Here is a 17,713-nt window from a genome sequence, read left to right on the forward strand (position 1 = left end):
TGGGAGTGGATGTAGTTGGGCCGTTCCCCACCACAGACAGTGGAAACCGCTGGGTGCTCACAGCTATGGACTATTTCACAAAATGGCCTGAGGCCTATGCTCTGCCTGACCAGGAGGCAGAGACCATCGTCGACGCCCTGACAGCGGGGATGTTCAGCAGGTTTGGAGCTGCGGAGTCCATCCACAGCGACCAAGGCAGAAACTTTGAGTCCCGTGTGTTCGCCACCATGTGTGAGAGGCTGGGTATGCACAAGACCCGCACTACTCTTCTCCATCCTCAAAGTGATGGTCTTGTGGAGCGCTTCAACAAAACGCTTGGACAGCAGCTGGCCATCGTCTCTGCCAAACACCAGCGTGACTGGGACAAGCACCTGCCTATGGTCCTCATGGCATGCCGTTCCGCTGTCCAAGACTCCACCTCCTGCACGCCTGCCCTCCTCATGCTGGGGAGAGGGATCCGCACCCCTGCGGAGATGGCGTTTGGTCGTCCCCTGGATAGCCCTCATGTTCCCCCGGGGCCGGAGTATGCCCGGAGACTCCAGGACCGCCTGGAGACAGCCCACAACTTCGCCAGAGAGCAGCTGGTGAATGCAGGTGTGAGGCAGAAGAGGAACTATGACGTGCACACCCGAGGAAGGCACTTTGTGGCTGGGGAGCTGGTCTGGGTCTACAGCCCCCTAAGGAAAAAAGGCAGATGCCCCAAGTTGGACAGTCACTGGGTGGGGCCCTGCAGCATCCTGGAGAGGGTAGGGGAGGTTGTGTACCGGGTGCAGCTTCCTTCCAGGGGGAGAAAGGTGGCACTGCACCGGGACAGGTTAGCCCCATACAGAAGGGCCGCTTCTCCCCAAACCCCAGGGACCCCCACAATTCCCCTCTCTGGCAAGGACATTCTCCAGGCACCCACCCCCAGGGGCCGTCGACAAGGCTCCAGACGGCCCACTCCCCCTGTCTCCCTCCCTGTGTCACCGCGTGGTTCCCCGGTGCCACGGACTGTATTCCCCGTTCCCGCTTCCTTGTCCCCCATATCCCTTCCTTCATCCCCTGGGTCCCTGAGGGGCAGCCCCCTGCCACGGATGGAGCCCCCTGTTTCACATCTGGACACTCTGCGACCATCACGGCCACGCAGGCAAAGGAGACCTCCGGGTCGCTTCAGAGACTTTGTTTGTTCCCTCGGGGACGAGGGACTTTGTGGTGGGGGGGGCTGTGTAGCGACCCGCACAGACAGTTGTGGGTTATGTGTTAGGCTATTAGTGGGTTGTGTCGTACTTACCAGTGTTCGCGGGGTCATGCCAATCAACCTGCTATCTGCCAATCACGGATTGCCTGGAATGTTCGGATACCGGGCAGCCTGGTGGTTGGCGGAGTGGCGTGAAGGGGGGTTGGGCAGGGGGATGGAGCATTGGAAGTTAAGACCGGGTTTAGCCATTGTTCTCTCTCTTACGTCTGGGCTTCACAAGAGAAGGTCACGGTTCGTTTTGTAGTGTACCTTTCATTTATTTGGCATGGGCTACGGCCAAACAGTAGCCTGTGTTAAGTTGTGTTAATAAACCGTCCATTCGTGAACTCCATCCTCTTTCTGGACAATTGTTCCTTCATGATCTAGTCAGGTCATTACAATACAATCAAAATAACAAATATTTTACCACACAACTATAAAGCGTATCACATCTTAATAAGTCCTCAACTACAACTAACTACATAAATCATCACGGTATACATCACACCAAAACAAATGAAATGCCCTATACAAAAAGGTTGTAGTCAGTCAAACATACAATCAGCCGACAGATCTCCAGCGGAGAAAGGCCACAAAAAACAACGGAGAGGTGTAGTCCACTGACGCAAAGAGTGGATCCGATCCTGAGTAGACTTTCTATTAGGCTACAAAGCACACTTTTAACTGCAACAAAACAAACGGAAGAGAGAAGCTTCGGAACTGAGGGTTGAACACATCCTCATTCACGTCTCCATCACAACCCCACTTTTGCGCAGCTGATGCTGGCTATTTAATTGGGAATACATAGGGGAAGCGCCCTATTGGAAGGAGAAGCACTGAGACGGTTCAGGAAAATTCAGGGCCGTCACAGTATGACGCTACAAGCTTGTCACACCTGTATTTGGGGAGTTTCTCCCATTCTTCTCTGCAGATCCTCTCAAGCTCTGATAGGTTGGATGGGGAGCATCGCTGCACAGTGATTTTCAGGTCTCTCCAGAGATGTTAGATCGGGTTCAAGTCCGGGCTCTGGCTGGGCCTCTCATAGACATTCAGAGACTTGTACCGAAGCCACTCCTGCGTTGTCTTGTCTGTGTGCTTAGAGTAGTTGTCCTCTTGGAAGGTGAACCTTCACCCCAGTCTGAGGTCCTGAGCACTCTGGAGCAGGTTTTCATCAAGGATATCTCTGTACTTTGCTCCATTCATCTTTCCCTCAATCCTGACTAGTCTCCCAGTCCCTGCTGCAGAAAAACATCCCCACAACATGATGCTGCCACCACCATGCTTCACCGTAGGGATGGTGCCAGGTTTCTTCCAGACGATTGGCATTCAGGCCAAAGAGTTCAATCTTGGTTTCATCAGACCAGAGAATCTTGTTTCTCATGATCTGAAAGTCTCTTTGTGCCTTTTGGCAAACTCCAAGCGGGCTGTCATGTGCCGTTTACTGAGGAGTGGCTTCCGTATGGCCGCTCTACCATAAAGGCCTTATTGGTGGAGTGCTGCAGAGATGGTTGTCCTTCTGGAAGGTTCTCCCATCTCCACAGAGGAACTCTGTAGCTCTGTCAGAGTGACCATCGGGTTCTTGGTCACCTCCCTGACCAAGGCTCTTCTCCCCCGATTGCTCAGTTTGGCCGGGTGGCCAGCTCTAGGAAGAGTCTTGGTGGTTCCAAACTTCTTCCATTTAAGAATGATGGAGGCCACTGTGTTCTTGGGGAACCTTCAATGCTGCAGAAATGTTTTGGTACCCTTCCCCAGATCTGTGCCTCGACACATTCCTATATCAGAGCTCTACGGACAATTCCTGAGACCTCATGGCTTGGTTTTTGCTCTGACATGCACAGTCAACTGTGGGACCTTATATAGACAGGTGTGTGCCTTCCCAAATCATATCCAATCAATTGAATTTACCACAGGTGGACTCCAATCAAGTTGTAGAAACATCTTAAGGATGATCAATGGAAACAGGATTCACCTGAGCTAAATTTCGAGTCTCATAGCAAACGGTCTGAATACTTATGTAAATAAGGAATTTCTGTGTCTTATTTTTTATACATTTGCAAAAAAATTCTACACCTGTTTTCACTTTGTCGTTATGTGGTATTGTGATGTCATTATGGGGTATTGTGATGTCATTATGGACTATTGTGATGTCGTTATGGGGTATTGTGTGTATAATTTTTTGATTAACTGTTATTTAACTAGCCAGTTAAGAACAAATTCTTATTTACAATGTGTGCGCCGCCCTATGGGACTCCCAATCACGGCCGGTTGTGATACAGCCAGGAATCGAACCAGGGTCTGTAGTGATTCCTCTAGCACTGAGCTGTGTCACTAGATTGCTGAGGATTGTGAGGAAAAGTCAAGGGGTCTGAATATTTCTGAAGGCGCTGTATATGAGGCTTTCAAAAACATCCCTGGTCTTTGTGTATAGTTGAATCTGTGCTTGAAATGTGATACTGGACTGAGGGACCTTCCAGATGTTGAATGTATGGGGGACAGGTCCACTTTGACATTACAGAGTATTTTCAATAGATGTTTGACTAAACACTACAATTAAATACATTTTAATCCCACTATGTAACACAATAGAGAAATCCAAGGGGTATGAACACTTTTGTAAGGCTCTGTATGTTATGTAGAATAGGCAATCGTGTCAGCCAGGGTAGGCGTCAATACCAAATAAATCAGTCAATTCCGGAAGTAAACTGAAATTCCAATTCAATAACCAGAAAAGGGCATCAATTTTCAATGACTAATAGGAAGATAAATAAAATGGTTTCATTTTGACTGACTTGAGTCTGAATTGACTACAACCCTGGAATCAGCTCTATACAAGAAATGACTATCAGGGGAATGATAACTGGAGAGACTGTTAGATGTAGAAACAGCTGCTGTTCACCCTAAAGACATATTCATTTAATTCACCCCCCTTCAGCATTAACACTCCCTGGGATTCCTGCTGAGGAGTTTCTGAAGAATCACAGGGCTATACTCATTCAGCGAGTCAAAAACCCAATGCCAATAGCAGATGATCTGTCGTCAAAGGGCATGATTGGTGATGAAGAGTACTCCAGAATAAAAGCTGAAACAACTGAACAGGACCGAATGAGAGAACTACTGAATGCAGTCCTCCCTAAAGGACCAGAAGTGACGGGAGCTTGTCTCAAAGCTCTCATTGAACATGAACACCATCTTGTTAAGCACTTGAGTGAATCTAGGTAAGACCGTTTTCTTTTCTCCCTCCCTTCAGTATGTGGAATGATTAAATATAGGTCAAATAAAAACATAGCTACCCAGATCAAAGAGAAAGTCTTTTTCAGAATGGAAGCATGTTTTTGTGTTGCTGTCTGTAATAAATGTATCTTGTTATAGTTCTATCATAGGACCATCATCACATCATTATCTCAGGTGTATCATAGGACAATCATCACATCATTATCTCAGGTGTATCATAGGACCTTCATCACATCATTATCTCAGGTGTATCTCAGTCCTCATTCTTCTCCATACTTTTTGATCTCTCTCTTCCCTTCTCCTCCATCCTCTGTCTTGTAGCACCTAATCTGAAGATGCTGAGGCCTGTCTCCTAGTCTGTGGACAAAGACACTTTTCACCTAATCTGAAGATGCTGAGGCTTGTCTCCTAGTCTGTGGACAAAGACACTTCTTCACCTAATCTGAAGATGCTGAGGCCTGTCTCCTAGTCTGTGGACAAAGACACTTCTTCACCTAATCTGAAGATGCTGAGGCCTGTCTCCTAGTCTGTGGACAAAGACACTTCTTCACCTAATCTGAAGATGCTGAGGCCTGTCTCCTAGTCTGTGGACAAAGGCACTTCTTCACCTAATCTGAAGATGCTGAGGCCTGTCTCCTAGTCTGTGGACAAAGACACTTCTTCACCTAATCTGAAGACGCTGAGACCTGTCTCCTGGTCTGTGGACAAAGACACTTAAATGATTGTAAGGAAAATGTTTATGTTTGTGCTATTCTTTTAACAAATGTCTGTGTTTTATTAATGTGCTGTTCTATAAACTAATTTGTGTGTTCATCAAGTGGCTGACTGTACAAATCCTCACTATCAGTAGCTGTAATTTGGCAGTAAGCCCAGATGTTGTTTTGAGAAGGAGATATCTCAGTTTCAAGGTCTCAGCTTAGAGAGAAGAAGACTGGTGAGGTGTCGGTCTGTCAAATGTTATGAACCAGTATTGGTCTGTTAAATGTCTATGTAACCAGTATTGGTCGGTCACATGAATGGAACAAAACGGTAATGATTCATTAATTATGCTAAATCATGCAAATATAACTTGTCTGTGTATAGCCGTATATAAGACAACTGCTGGGTCTGACCAGGGAGAGATCCTGATTGACATGTGTTCTATGGTACATTGAGTTGGGTCTGACCAGGGAGAGATCCTGATTGACATGTGTACTATGGTACATTGAGTTGGGTCTGACCAGGGAGAGATCCTGATTGACATGTGTACTATGGTACATTGAGTTGGGTCTGACCAGGGAGAGATCCTGATTGACATGTGTACTATGGTACATTGAGTTGGGTCTGACCAGGGAGAGATCCTGATTGACATGTGTACTATGGTACATTGAGTTGGGTCTGACCAGGGAGAGATCCTGATTGACATGTGTACTATGGTACATTGAGTTGGGTCTGACCAGGGAGAGATCCTGATTGACATGTGTACTATGGTACATTGAGTTGGGTCTGACCAGGGAGAGATCCTGATTGACATGTGTACTATGGTACATTGAGTTGGGTCTGACCAGGGAGAGCTCCTGATTGGTTGGAACCTCTCCAGCTTGCTGACAATAAACAATGATTCATTTCAGATTGACTTCGAGTGTCTCTGTGTGAAAGAATTTCCACAACGATTTTGAAAACACAATTAAGGGAATGAACTGGAATGATCTCTTGTTCTATACAGATGGGGAGGCTGATAGTCAGGCTAGTCAAAGATACACACCACCATGTTGACATCTTGACCAAAGACCTTCCTTAGATTCTGTCATGACGTTGGCCTCTTTGAGTACAGGGAGGACAGTTGACCCCCTCCCCCCCTTTGCACCATCCCCCAACCTACCTCCCTCCACCCAGGCCCTGTGTGAAAGGGTTGTAAAAACTCTAACATTCCAGGAGAATCTCTTGCCACATGGCCCATAGAGAGACACAGTAAATTCTTCCAACTCACAGAATTGGGGAGCCAAGCGACATTTGTGTTCTGGAGAAGGTATGAAAGATTGGTGCAGAATCCAGCTACGAACTGGTCCGCTTGGTACAATTTTGTGATACTCAGAAGAGACAATATAGCCATATTACCATAAAACTGTTTATATAATAGCCTCAGCCTTGAGACTTGAATCCACATGGTTGTATAAAATGTATTAATAAGGATAAAGCTATTTGTAATACATTGAGATGCTATGTACTGATGTTAATGTGATAGAATTGTATTTCTGTACCAAGCTTAACTCAGTCATCGGCACACCCCCCAGGGACACAGACAGGACCAGGCGTCATTTGACAAGCCTGTTCTAGGGTCACCTATAAAACCCACCCTGATTTACATTTCTCCAGACCAGGCCTCCACTCCATTGCGAGTTGGCCCATAGGTTTGACCATCCAAGTACTCTACTGAAAGTGAACCATACCACGTGGTTAACTTTTAGACTATTGATACCGACAGAATAAGAACTGTCTTTGATATTAATTATTAGTCTGCAGCTAAGTAAATGATATCATTGAACGCGAAGACCAACGAAACATCCATTCTATGACGACATTAATGAATGTCGCTTTGAAAGATCCATTCTAACCGAGAGAGAGAGAGAGAGAGAGAGAGAGAGAGAGAGAACTCTCCATCAGAACGACGCTCCAACAAGGATCCCGAATGAGTGAGCGTTCAATTGTCAATTGTTAATATTAATGAACTCTGTGTACCTCCTCAGCTGACCGTTTATGACCCATTGTCTAACAGACCAGCCGTGCCTGTTAGCCATTAGGGCACATTACTCTACCAATCCTTTGTGACGATAATTACTGTTTGTATGTTTTCTGTTAATTACTTAGTGTAGTAAATACATGATTTTAACCTGTTAGGGCTAGGGGGCAGTATTTGCACGGCTGGATAAAAAAAATGTACCCGATTTAACCTCTATGGGCTAGGTGGGACGCTAGCGTGCCACCCGTGGTGCACTCCATCAACAGCAGGTGCATTTCAAGAGCGGCAAATTTGAATCCAAATAAATGTCAAAATTCAAATTTTTCAAACATACAACTATTTTACACCCTTTGAAAGATAAACATCTCCTTAATCTAACCACGTTTTACGATTTCAAAAAGGTTTTACGGCGAAAGCATAAATTTAGAGTATGTTAGGACAGTACATTTACAAGAGTTGTGTGTAATGTTTTGTCAATTCAAAGACAGGGTCACCAAAACCATAAAACCAGCTAAAATGATGCACTAACCTTTTACAATCTCCATCAGATGACACTCCTAGGACATTATGTTAGACAATGCATGCATTTTTAGTTCTATCAAGTTCATATTTATATCCAAAAACAGCGTTTTACTATGGCATTGATGTTGAGGAAATCGTTTCCCTCCAATAACCGGCAGTCAAGTCAGCATCACAAATTAAATAATTAAAATTAGAAAACATTGGTAAAATATTATATTGTCATTTAAAGAATTATAGATTTACATCTCTTGAACGCAATCAACTTGCCAGATTTAAAAATAACCTTACTGGGAAATCACACTTTGCAATAATCTGAGCACTGCGCCCAGAAAAATACGCGTTGCGATACAGACTAGTCGTCATGTTGGGGAGATTTAAAATCGAAAATACTATGTAAATAATCCATTACCTTTGATTCTCTTCATCAGATGTCACTTCCAGGTATCACAGGTCCATAACGAATGTAGTTTTGTTAAGTATATGCATATTCTAGTTACTGGGTAGGATTAGTAACCAGATTAACCTGTTAGGGCTAGGGGGCAGTATTGACACGGCTGGATAAAAAAACATACCCGATTTAATCTGGTTACCACTCCTACCCAGTAACTAGAATATGCATATACTTATTACATATGGATAGAAAACACCCTAAATTTTCTAAAACTGTTTGAATGGTGTCTGTGAGTATAACAGAACTCATTTGGCAGGCAAAACCCTGAGACATTTTCTGACAGGAAGTGGATACCTGATGTGTTGTATTGCCTTTAAACCTATCCCATTGAAAAACACAGGGGCTGAGGAATATTTTGGCACTTCCTATTGCTTCCACTAGATGTCACCAGCCTTTACAAAGTGTTTTGAGTCTTCTGGAGGGAGATCTGACCGACCAAGAGCCATGGAACGATGATGTCCCATTAGACACCTGGCGCGCGAGTTCATGTTGGGTACCCTCGTTCCAATACGTTATAAAAGAGTATGCATTCGTCCACCTTGAATATTATTCATGTTCTGGTTAAAAAAGGCCCTAATGATTTATGCTATACAACGTTTGACATGTTTGAACGAACGTAAATATATTTTTTCCCCTCGTTCATGACGAGAAGTCCGGCTGGCTTAGATCATGTGCTAACAAGACGGAGATTTTTGGACATAAATGATGAGCTTTTTTGAACAAAACTACATTCGTTATGGACCTGTGATACCTGGAAGTGACATCTGATGAAGAGAATCAAAGGTAATGGATTATTTACATAGTATTTTCGATTTTAAATCTCCCCAACATGACGACTAGTCTGTATCGCAACGCGTATTTTTCTGGGCGCAGTGCTCAGATTATTGCAAAGTGTGATTTCCCAGTAAGGTTATTTTTAAATCTGGCAAGTTGATTGCGTTCAAGAGATGTAAATCTATAATTCTTTAAATGACAATATAATATTTTACCAATGTTTTCTAATTTTAATTATTTAATTTGTGATGCTGACTTGACTGCCGGTTATTGGAGGGAAACGATTTCCTCAACATCAATGCCATAGTAAAACGCTGTTTTTGGATATAAATATGAACTTGATAGAACTAAAAATGCATGCATTGTCTAACATAATGTCCTAGGAGTGTCATCTGATGGAGATTGTAAAAGGTTAGTGCATCATTTTAGCTGGTTTTATGGTTTTGGTGACCCTGTCTTTGAATTGACAAAACATTACACACAACTCTTGTAAATGTACTGTCCTAACATACTCTAAATTTATGCTTTCGCCGTAAAACCTTTTTGAAATCGTAAAACGTGGTTAGATTAAGGAGATGTTTATCTTTCAAAGGGTGTTAAATAGTTGTATGTTTGAAAAATTTGAATTTTGACATTTATTTGGATTCAAATTTGCCGCTCTTGAAATGCACCTGCTGTTGATGGAGTGCACCACGGGGGGGACGCCTGCGTCCCAGCTAGCCCATAGAGGTTAAGACAATTGATGTATGGATGATTTTAGTAAAGACTGGGTTCGTGCAGATACAACAATTTACGACGTTTGGAATGAGACTGGACGCGAGGTAAAATACACCATTTAAACCAGAAGATAATCGGCCTATATTATAATATAGGAAAGTTATATTAGGAAAATTATAACTTTGTAATCTGAATATTTTCCTTGGTGCCCCGATCTCCTAGTTAATTACAATTAAACGATTAATCAGTTTAATCGCGTGATAATAATTACAGGGAGTTAATTGATAAACATGTCTTCAGTTTAATGGTACCCCAAAGACACGACAATTCTTTATGGGATTACAACTCACTCTGTCTGAAGGAAGTGAGGAAAAGGACTCACTAAAGGGGATAGCTGAGAGGGCAGAGAAGGCACGTGACCTCATCGACATGGTGTTGAGAAAAGGAAATGAGTCTAGTTCCAGGATGATCAACCTTCTTGTGGAGCTGGACCCCTGTCTTTGGTCACTGCTTCAGATCAACAGTTGTAATCAACCCCTGGGTGTGGGGAGACCAGGCAGAATAGACAGACAGGATGGTTCAACATGTTCTTGCTGTCTGTTGCTTTAATTCAGGCTCCCAAAAATGTACAGAAAATGTCAATCAAACATGACCACTATAATACCAATACACTTACTGAAGGACCAACCACACAGCCTCTCTCCTTCTGCAGCCTCCTGGAAGTGTGGATCTTCTAGCAAGAGGGTCAGTCAGTCCTCCACTAGGTACCTAGCTGGACCCCTATCTAGCAGGAGGGTCAGTCAGTCCTCCACTAGGTACCTAGCTGGACCCCTATCTAGCAGGAGGGTCAGTCAGTCCTACACACATTCAACATAAATGTATTTGATGAATATATTGTACAGTGTTGACCTGTTAGAGTTTCATGAGAGAGACTGAATATCAACACAACCACCTCAGTCTATCAGCAGCTTTCCTGTTAGAGGTTCATGAGAGAGACTGAATATCAACACAACCACCTCAGTCTATCAGCAGTTTTCTCAGTGAGAGCCTCACGTCTGGAACACATTGACCATTGAAGGACATTTAAGGAGCTGTGTAACCTGTCACCACTTTACCAATGACTTGAGAGTGGCTGAAGGACATTTAACCTGTTTGGGATGGGGGCAGTATTTTCAGGTCCGGATGAAATGCGTGCCCAAATTAAACTTCCTGCCACTCAGGCCCAGAAGCTAGGATATGCATATAATTGGTAGATTTCGATAGAAAACTCTAAAGTTTCTAAAACTGTTCAAATAATGTCTGTGAGTAGAACAGAACTTTTTTGGTAGGCGAAAACCTGAGGACAAACCATCCAGGAAAAAAACAATTGAGTTCACTCTTTTCAATAGATTTTCTATGGGAATCTAGATTTTTGAGGCATCTGGTTGCAGTTCTTATGCCATCCACTAGATGTCAACAGTCTTTAGAAATTGGTTGTTGTTTTTCTTTTGAGTAATGAAGAAGTAGCCCTTTCCTTTCTGAGTGTCGAGCCGAGTTGACTGTTTTGTTTGGGGCCCGCCCAGGAGCTTGCTCCACTTTCATTTTATCCGCTATTGAACACAGTATATTCCGTCTTAAATTTGATCGATTATTTACGTTTTAAAATACCTAAAATTGGATTATGAAAGTTGTTTGAAATGTTTGGATCAAGTTTACAGGTAACTTATTAGATCATTTGTAGTCATGTTGGGCGAGTTGGAACCGGTGTTTTTCTGATTCAAACGCGCCAAATAAATGGACATTTTGGGGATATAACGATGGAATTTATCGAACAGAAGGACCATTTGTGATGTTTATGGGGTTAGGGTTAGGGCCAACAGAAGATCTTCAAAGGTAAGGCATGAATTATATCATTATTTCTGAATTTTGTGTCGCGCCTGGCGGGTTGAAATATGATTGTCATGTGTTTGTATGATGGGGTGCTGTCCTCAGATAATCGCATGGTTTGCTTTTGCCGTAAAGCCTTTTTGAAATCTGACACAGCGGCTGGATTAACAAGAAGTTAATCTTTATTTTGGTGCATTGCACCTGTGATTTTATGAAAGTTAAATATATCTAATAATGTAATTTGAATTTCGCACTCCGCAATTTCACCGGATGTTGTCGAAACGTTCCGCTAGCGGAACCCCCAGCCGTAACAGGTTTTAAGGAGCTGTGTAACCTGTCACTCCTTTACCAATGACTTGAGAGTGGCTGAAGGACATATAAGGAGCTGTGTAACCTGTCACTCCTTTACCAATGACTTGAGTGTCTGAAGGACATATAAGGAGCTGTGTAACCTGTCACTCCTTTACCAATGACTTGAGAGTGTCTGAAGGACATATAAGGAGCTGTGTAACCTGTCACTCCTTTACCAATGACTTGAGAGTGTCTGAAGGACATATAAGGAGCTGTGTAACCTGTCACTCCTTTACCAATGACTTGAGAGTGTCTGAAGGACATATAAGGAGCTGTGTAACCTGTCACTCCTTTACGTATTCCTCTATCTCCATAGTAACCCCCTGAGCATGACCCTGGACCTTTACTGATCAGCCAAAGATGACGCAAATGGCATCATATTCCTGATGTGCAGAATCTCTGCAAATACATGTAGTACATGTAAATTAAAAGGAATGTATTTTGTGTGTCTTTGTATATACTGTGTGTGTGAGTTTGTCTGTGATTACTGTGATTAGTTCATGTCACGGCTTTCTGAAGGATCGGACCATAACGCAGCGTGTTCGTAGTTCCACATCTTTTTATTAATCGTGAAACTAAATGCAATACACCAACCACTTTAAATAACAAAACAACAAAAGCCGTAACGCAGAGCAGGCAAACACTACTCAAGAATTAACAACCCACAAAATACAAAAGGAAAACCCCCTACATAAATAAGACCTCCAATAAGAGACAACTAGAACCGGCTGCCTCTAATTGGAGATCATCCCAATAACCCCAACATAGAAATAGAAATCTAGAACACCCACATAGAAACAGAAAGCAAGAAAAACACCCCCTGTCACGCCCTGACCACTCTACTATAGAAAATGACCCCTTACAAGGTTCAGGACGTGACAGTTCAATGTAACATCATATACTATACATTCTAATCAGTCTGTTTTGGGGCTGCAGAATCATTGTATATCATTGGTTACCCATCCTATCATGTTACCACACAGATGTGACTGACTAGCTCAGCAGTTCCCAACCTTTTCCATTCTGGAGACCATCAAATCACCGTCAAAAGCAGAAATAATATTATAACACTGATATTTGTTAACAGCATTAAAAGTAATGATTACTAGATAGATAGTTGTCATGGTAACAGCAGTAATACAAATAACAAAACATATATAATGCTACTATTAATAATAATAACAATAATAATAACTATCAACAGTATTATTGTAATAATAATACATTTTAGAAAACACTTTTAAATAACGTTGTTAATTAGATTAGATGAGTGTATTAATCACATGGACAGGGACTCAGATGTAATTGGTCACATGGACAGGGACTCAGATGTAATTGGTCACATGGACAGGGACTCAGATGTAATTGGTCACATGGACAGGGACTCAGATGTAATTGGTCACATGGACAGGGACTCAGATGTAATTGGTCACATGGACAGGGACTCAGATCTAATTGGTCACATGGGCAGAGACTCAGATGTAATTGGTCACATGGGCAGGGACTCAGATGTAATTGGTTACATGGACAGGGACTCAGATGTAATTCCAGGGTACAGTGAAAATCTCTCTCTTGTTCTGGGCTCCAACAATGCAGCTCAAAATTAATAAAAAATAAAAAGAGAAGTGAATGAGACGATAAAGATGATAATAATATATACACATTTACAACTGTAGCAATGACACATTACATCTGGGTGGTGGGGCAGGGTAAGAATCTGTTGGGTGGTGGGGGGGCAGGGTAAGAGTGTTGGGTGGTGGGGACAGGGTAAGAATCTGTTGGGTGGTGGGGGGGCAGGGTAAGAATCTGTTGGGTGGTGGGGGGCAGGGTAAGAGTCTGTTGGGAGGTGGGGGCAGGGTAAGAGTCTGTTGGGTGGTGGGGACAGGGTAAGAGTCTGTTGGGTGGTGGGGGCAGGGTAAGAGTCTGTTGGGTGGTGGGGGCAGGGTAAGAGTCTGAGTGGTGGGGGCAGGGTAAGAGTCTGTTGGGTGGTGGGGACAGGGTAAGAGTCTGTTGAGTGGTGGGGGCAGGGTAAGAGTCTGTTGGGTGGTGGGGGGGCAGGGTAAGAGTCTGTTGGGTGGTGGGGGCAGGGTAAGAGTCTGTTGGGTGGTGGGGGGGCAGGGTAAGAGTCTATTGAGTGGTGGGGGCAGGGTAAGAGTCTGTTGGGTGGTGGGGGGCAGGGTAAGAGTGTTGGGTGGTGGGGACAGGGCAAGAGTCTGTTGGGTGGTGGGGGGCAGGGAAAGAGTCTGTTGGGTGGTGGGGCATGGTAAGAGTCTGTTGGATGGTGGGGGCAGGGTAAGAGTCTGTTGGGTGGTGGGGACAGGGTAAGAGTCTGTTGGGTGGTGGGGGGGCAGGGTAAGAGTCTGTTGGGTGGTGGGGACAGGGTAAGAGTCTGTTGGGTGGTGGGGGCAGGGTAAGAGTCTGTTGGGTGGTGGGGGGGCAGGGTAAGAGCTGTTGGGTGGTGGGGGCAGGGCAAGTGTCTGTTGGGTGGTGGGGGGGCAGGGTAAGAATCTGTTGGGTGGTGGGGGCAGGGTAAGAATCTGTTGGGTGGTGGGGGGGCAGGGTAAGAGTCTGTTGGGTGGTGGGGGCAGGGTAAGAATCTGTTGGGTGGTGGGGGCAGGGTAAGAGTCTGTTGGGTGGTGGTGGGGACAGGGTAAGTGTCTGTTGGGTGGTGGGGACAGGGTAAGAATCTGTTGGGTGGTGGGGGGGCAGGGTAAGAGTATGTTGGGTGGTGGGGGCAGGGTAAGAGTCTGTTGGGTGGTGGGGACAGGGTAAGAATCTGTTGGGTGGTGGGGGGGCAGGGTAAGAGTGTTGGGTGGTTGGGGCAGGGTAAGAATCTGTTGGGTGGTGAGGCAGGGTAAGATTCTGTTGGGTGGTGGGGACAGGGTAAGAATCTGTTGGGTGGTGGGGGGCAGGGTAAGAGTCTGTTGGGTGGTGGGGGCAGGGTAAGAGTCTGTTGGGTGGTGGGGGCAGGGTAAGAGTCTGTTGGGTGGTGGGGACAGGGTAAGAGTCTGTTGGGTGGTGGGGGGCAGGGTAAGAGTCTGTTGGGTGGTGGGGGCAGGGTAAGAGTCTGTTGGATGGAGGGGACAGGGTAAGAGTCTGTTGGATGGTGGGGGACAGGGTAAGAGTCTGTTGGATGGTAGGGTCTGGGTAAGACTCTGTTGGGTGGTGGGGGTCAGGGTAAGTGTTTGTTGGATGTTGGGGAAGGGTAAGAGTCTGTTGGGTGGGGGGACAGGGTAGGAGTGTGTTGGATGTTTGGAGCACGGTAAGAGTCTGTTGGGTGGTGGGGACAGGGTAAGAGTCTGTTGGGTGGTTGGGGCAGGGTAAGAGTCTGTTGGGTGGTTGGGGCAGGATAAGAGTGTTAGGTGGTGGGGGGGCATGGTAAGAGTCTGTTGGGTGGGGAGGGCAGGGTAATAGTCTGTTGGGTGGTGGTGGGGGCAGGGTAAGTGTCTGTTGGGGTAGCGGTGGGGGCAGGGTAAGTGTCTGTTGGGGTAGCAGCAGCAGGATAAGAGTCTGTTGGGTGGTGGGGGCAGTGTAAGTGTCTGTTGGGTGGTGGGGACAGGGTAAGAGTCTGTTGGGGCAGGGTAAGAGTCTGTTGGGTGGTGGGGGCAGGGTAAGAGTCTGTTGGGGCAGGATAAGAGTCTGTTGGGTGGTGGGGGCAGGGTAAGAGTCTGTTGGGTGGTGGGGGCAGGGTAAGAGTCTGTTGGGTGGTGGGGACAGGGTAAGAGTCTGTTGGGGCAGGGTAAGAGTCTGTTGGGTGGTGGGGGCAGGGTAAGAGTCTGTTGGGGCAGGATAAGAGTCTGTTGGGTGGTGGGGGCAGGGTAAGAGTCTGTTGGGTGGTGGTGGGGGCAGGGTAAGAGTCTGTTGGGTGGTGGGGGCAGGGTAAGAGTCTGTTGAGTGGTGGGGGCAGGGTAAGAGTCTGTTGAGTGGTGGGGGCAGGGCAAGAGTCTGTTGGGTGGGGGGGGGGCAGGGTAAGAGTCTATTGAGTGGTGGGGGCAGGGTAAGAGTCTGTTGGGTGGTGGGGGGCAGGGTAAGAGTGTTGGGTGGTGGGGACAGGGCAAGAGTCTGTTGGGTGGTGGGGGGCAGGGAAAGAGTCTGTTGGGTGATGGGGCATGGTAAGAGTCTGTTGGATGGTGGGGGTAGGGTAAGTGTCTGTTGGGTGGTGGGGACAGGGTAAGAATCTGTTGGGTGGTGGGGGGGCAGGGTAAGAGTCTGTTGGGTGGTGGGGACAGGGTAAGAATCTGTTGGGTGGTGGGGGCAGGGTAAGAATCTGTTTGGTGGTGGGGGGGCAGGGTAAGAGTGTTGGGTGGTGGTGGGGCAGGGCAAGTGTCTGTTGGGTGGTGGGGGGGCAGGGTAAGAATCTGTTGGGTGGTGGGGGCAGGGTAAGAATCTGTTTGGTGGTGGGGGGGCAGGGTAAGAGTCTGTTGGGTGGTGGGGGCAGGGTAAGAATCTGTTGGGTGGTGGGGGCAGGGTAAGAGTCTGTTGGGTGGTGGTGGGGACAGGGCAAGTGTCTGTTGGGTGGTGGGGACAGGGTAAGAATCTGTTGGGTGGTGGGGGGGCAGGGTAAGAGTATGTTGGGTGGTGGGGGCAGGGTAAGAGTCTGTTGGGTGGTGGGGCAGGGTAAGATTCTGTTGGGTGGTGGGGACAGGGTAAGAATCTGTTGGGTGGTGGGGGGGCAGGGTAAGAGTCTGTTGGGTGGTGGGGGCAGGGTAAGAGTCTGTTGGGTGGTGGGGGCAGGGTAAGAGTCTGTTGGGTGGTGGGGACAGGGTAAGAGTCTGTTGGGTGGTGGGGGGGCAGGGTAAGAGTCTGTTGGGTGGTGGGGGCAGGGTAAGAGTCTGTTGGGTGGTGGAGGCAGGGTAAGATGTCTGTTGGGTGGTGGGGGACAGGGTAAGAATCTGTTGGGTGGTGGGGGGGCAGGGTAAGAGTCTGTTGAGTGGTGGGGGCAGGGTAAGAGTCTGTTGGATGGTGGGGACAGGGTAAGAGTCTGTTGGATGGTGGGGGACAGGGTAAGAGTCTGTTGGATGGTGGGGTCAGGGTAAGAGTCTGTTGGGTGGTGGGGGTCAGGGTAAGAGTTTGTTGGATGTTGGGGAAGGGTAAGAGTCTGTTGGGTGGGGGGACAGGGTAGGAGTGTGTTGGATGTTTGGAGCACGGTAAGAGTCTGTTGGGTGGTGGGGACAGGGTAAGAGTCTGTTGGGTGGTGGGGGCAGGGTAAGAGTCTGTTGGGTGGTGGGGGCAGGGTAAGAGCTGTTGAGGTGGTGGGGGGGCAGGGTAAGAGTCTGTTGGGTGGTGGAGGGCAGGGTAAGAGTCTGTTGGGTGGTGGTGGGGGCAGGGTAAGTGTCTGTTGGGGTAGCGGTGGGGGCAGGGTAAGTGTCTGTTGGGTGGTGGCAGGAGCAGGGTAAGAGTCTGTTGGGTGGTGGGGGCAGTGTAAGTGTCTGTTGGGTGGTGGGGACAGGGTAAGAGTCTGTTGGGGCAGGGTAAGAGTCTGTTGGGTGGTGGGGGCAGGGTAAGAGTCTGTTGGTGGTGGGGCAGGGTAAGAGTCTGTTGGGTGGTGGGGGCAGGATAAGAGTCTGTTGGGTGGTGGGGGCAGGGTAAGAGTCTGTTGGGTGGTGGGGACAGGGTAAGAGTCTGTTGGGGCAGGATAAGAGTCTGTTGGGTGGTGGGGGCAGGGTAAGAGTCTGTTGGGGCAGGATAAGAGTCTGTTGGGTGGTGGGGGCAGGGTAAGAATCTGTTGGGTGGTGGTGGGGGCAGGGTAAGAGTCTGTTGGGTGGTGGGGCAGGATAAGAGTCTGTTGGGTGGTGGGGGCAGGGTAAGAGTCTGTTGGGGGAGCAGCAGCAGGATAAGAGTCTGTTGGGTGGTGGGGGCAGGGTAA

The sequence above is a fragment of the Salmo salar genome, chromosome 04 (assembly GCF_965601325.2).
Source record: "Salmo salar chromosome 04, fSalSal1, whole genome shotgun sequence".
NCBI lineage: Eukaryota > Metazoa > Chordata > Actinopteri > Salmoniformes > Salmonidae > Salmo > Salmo salar.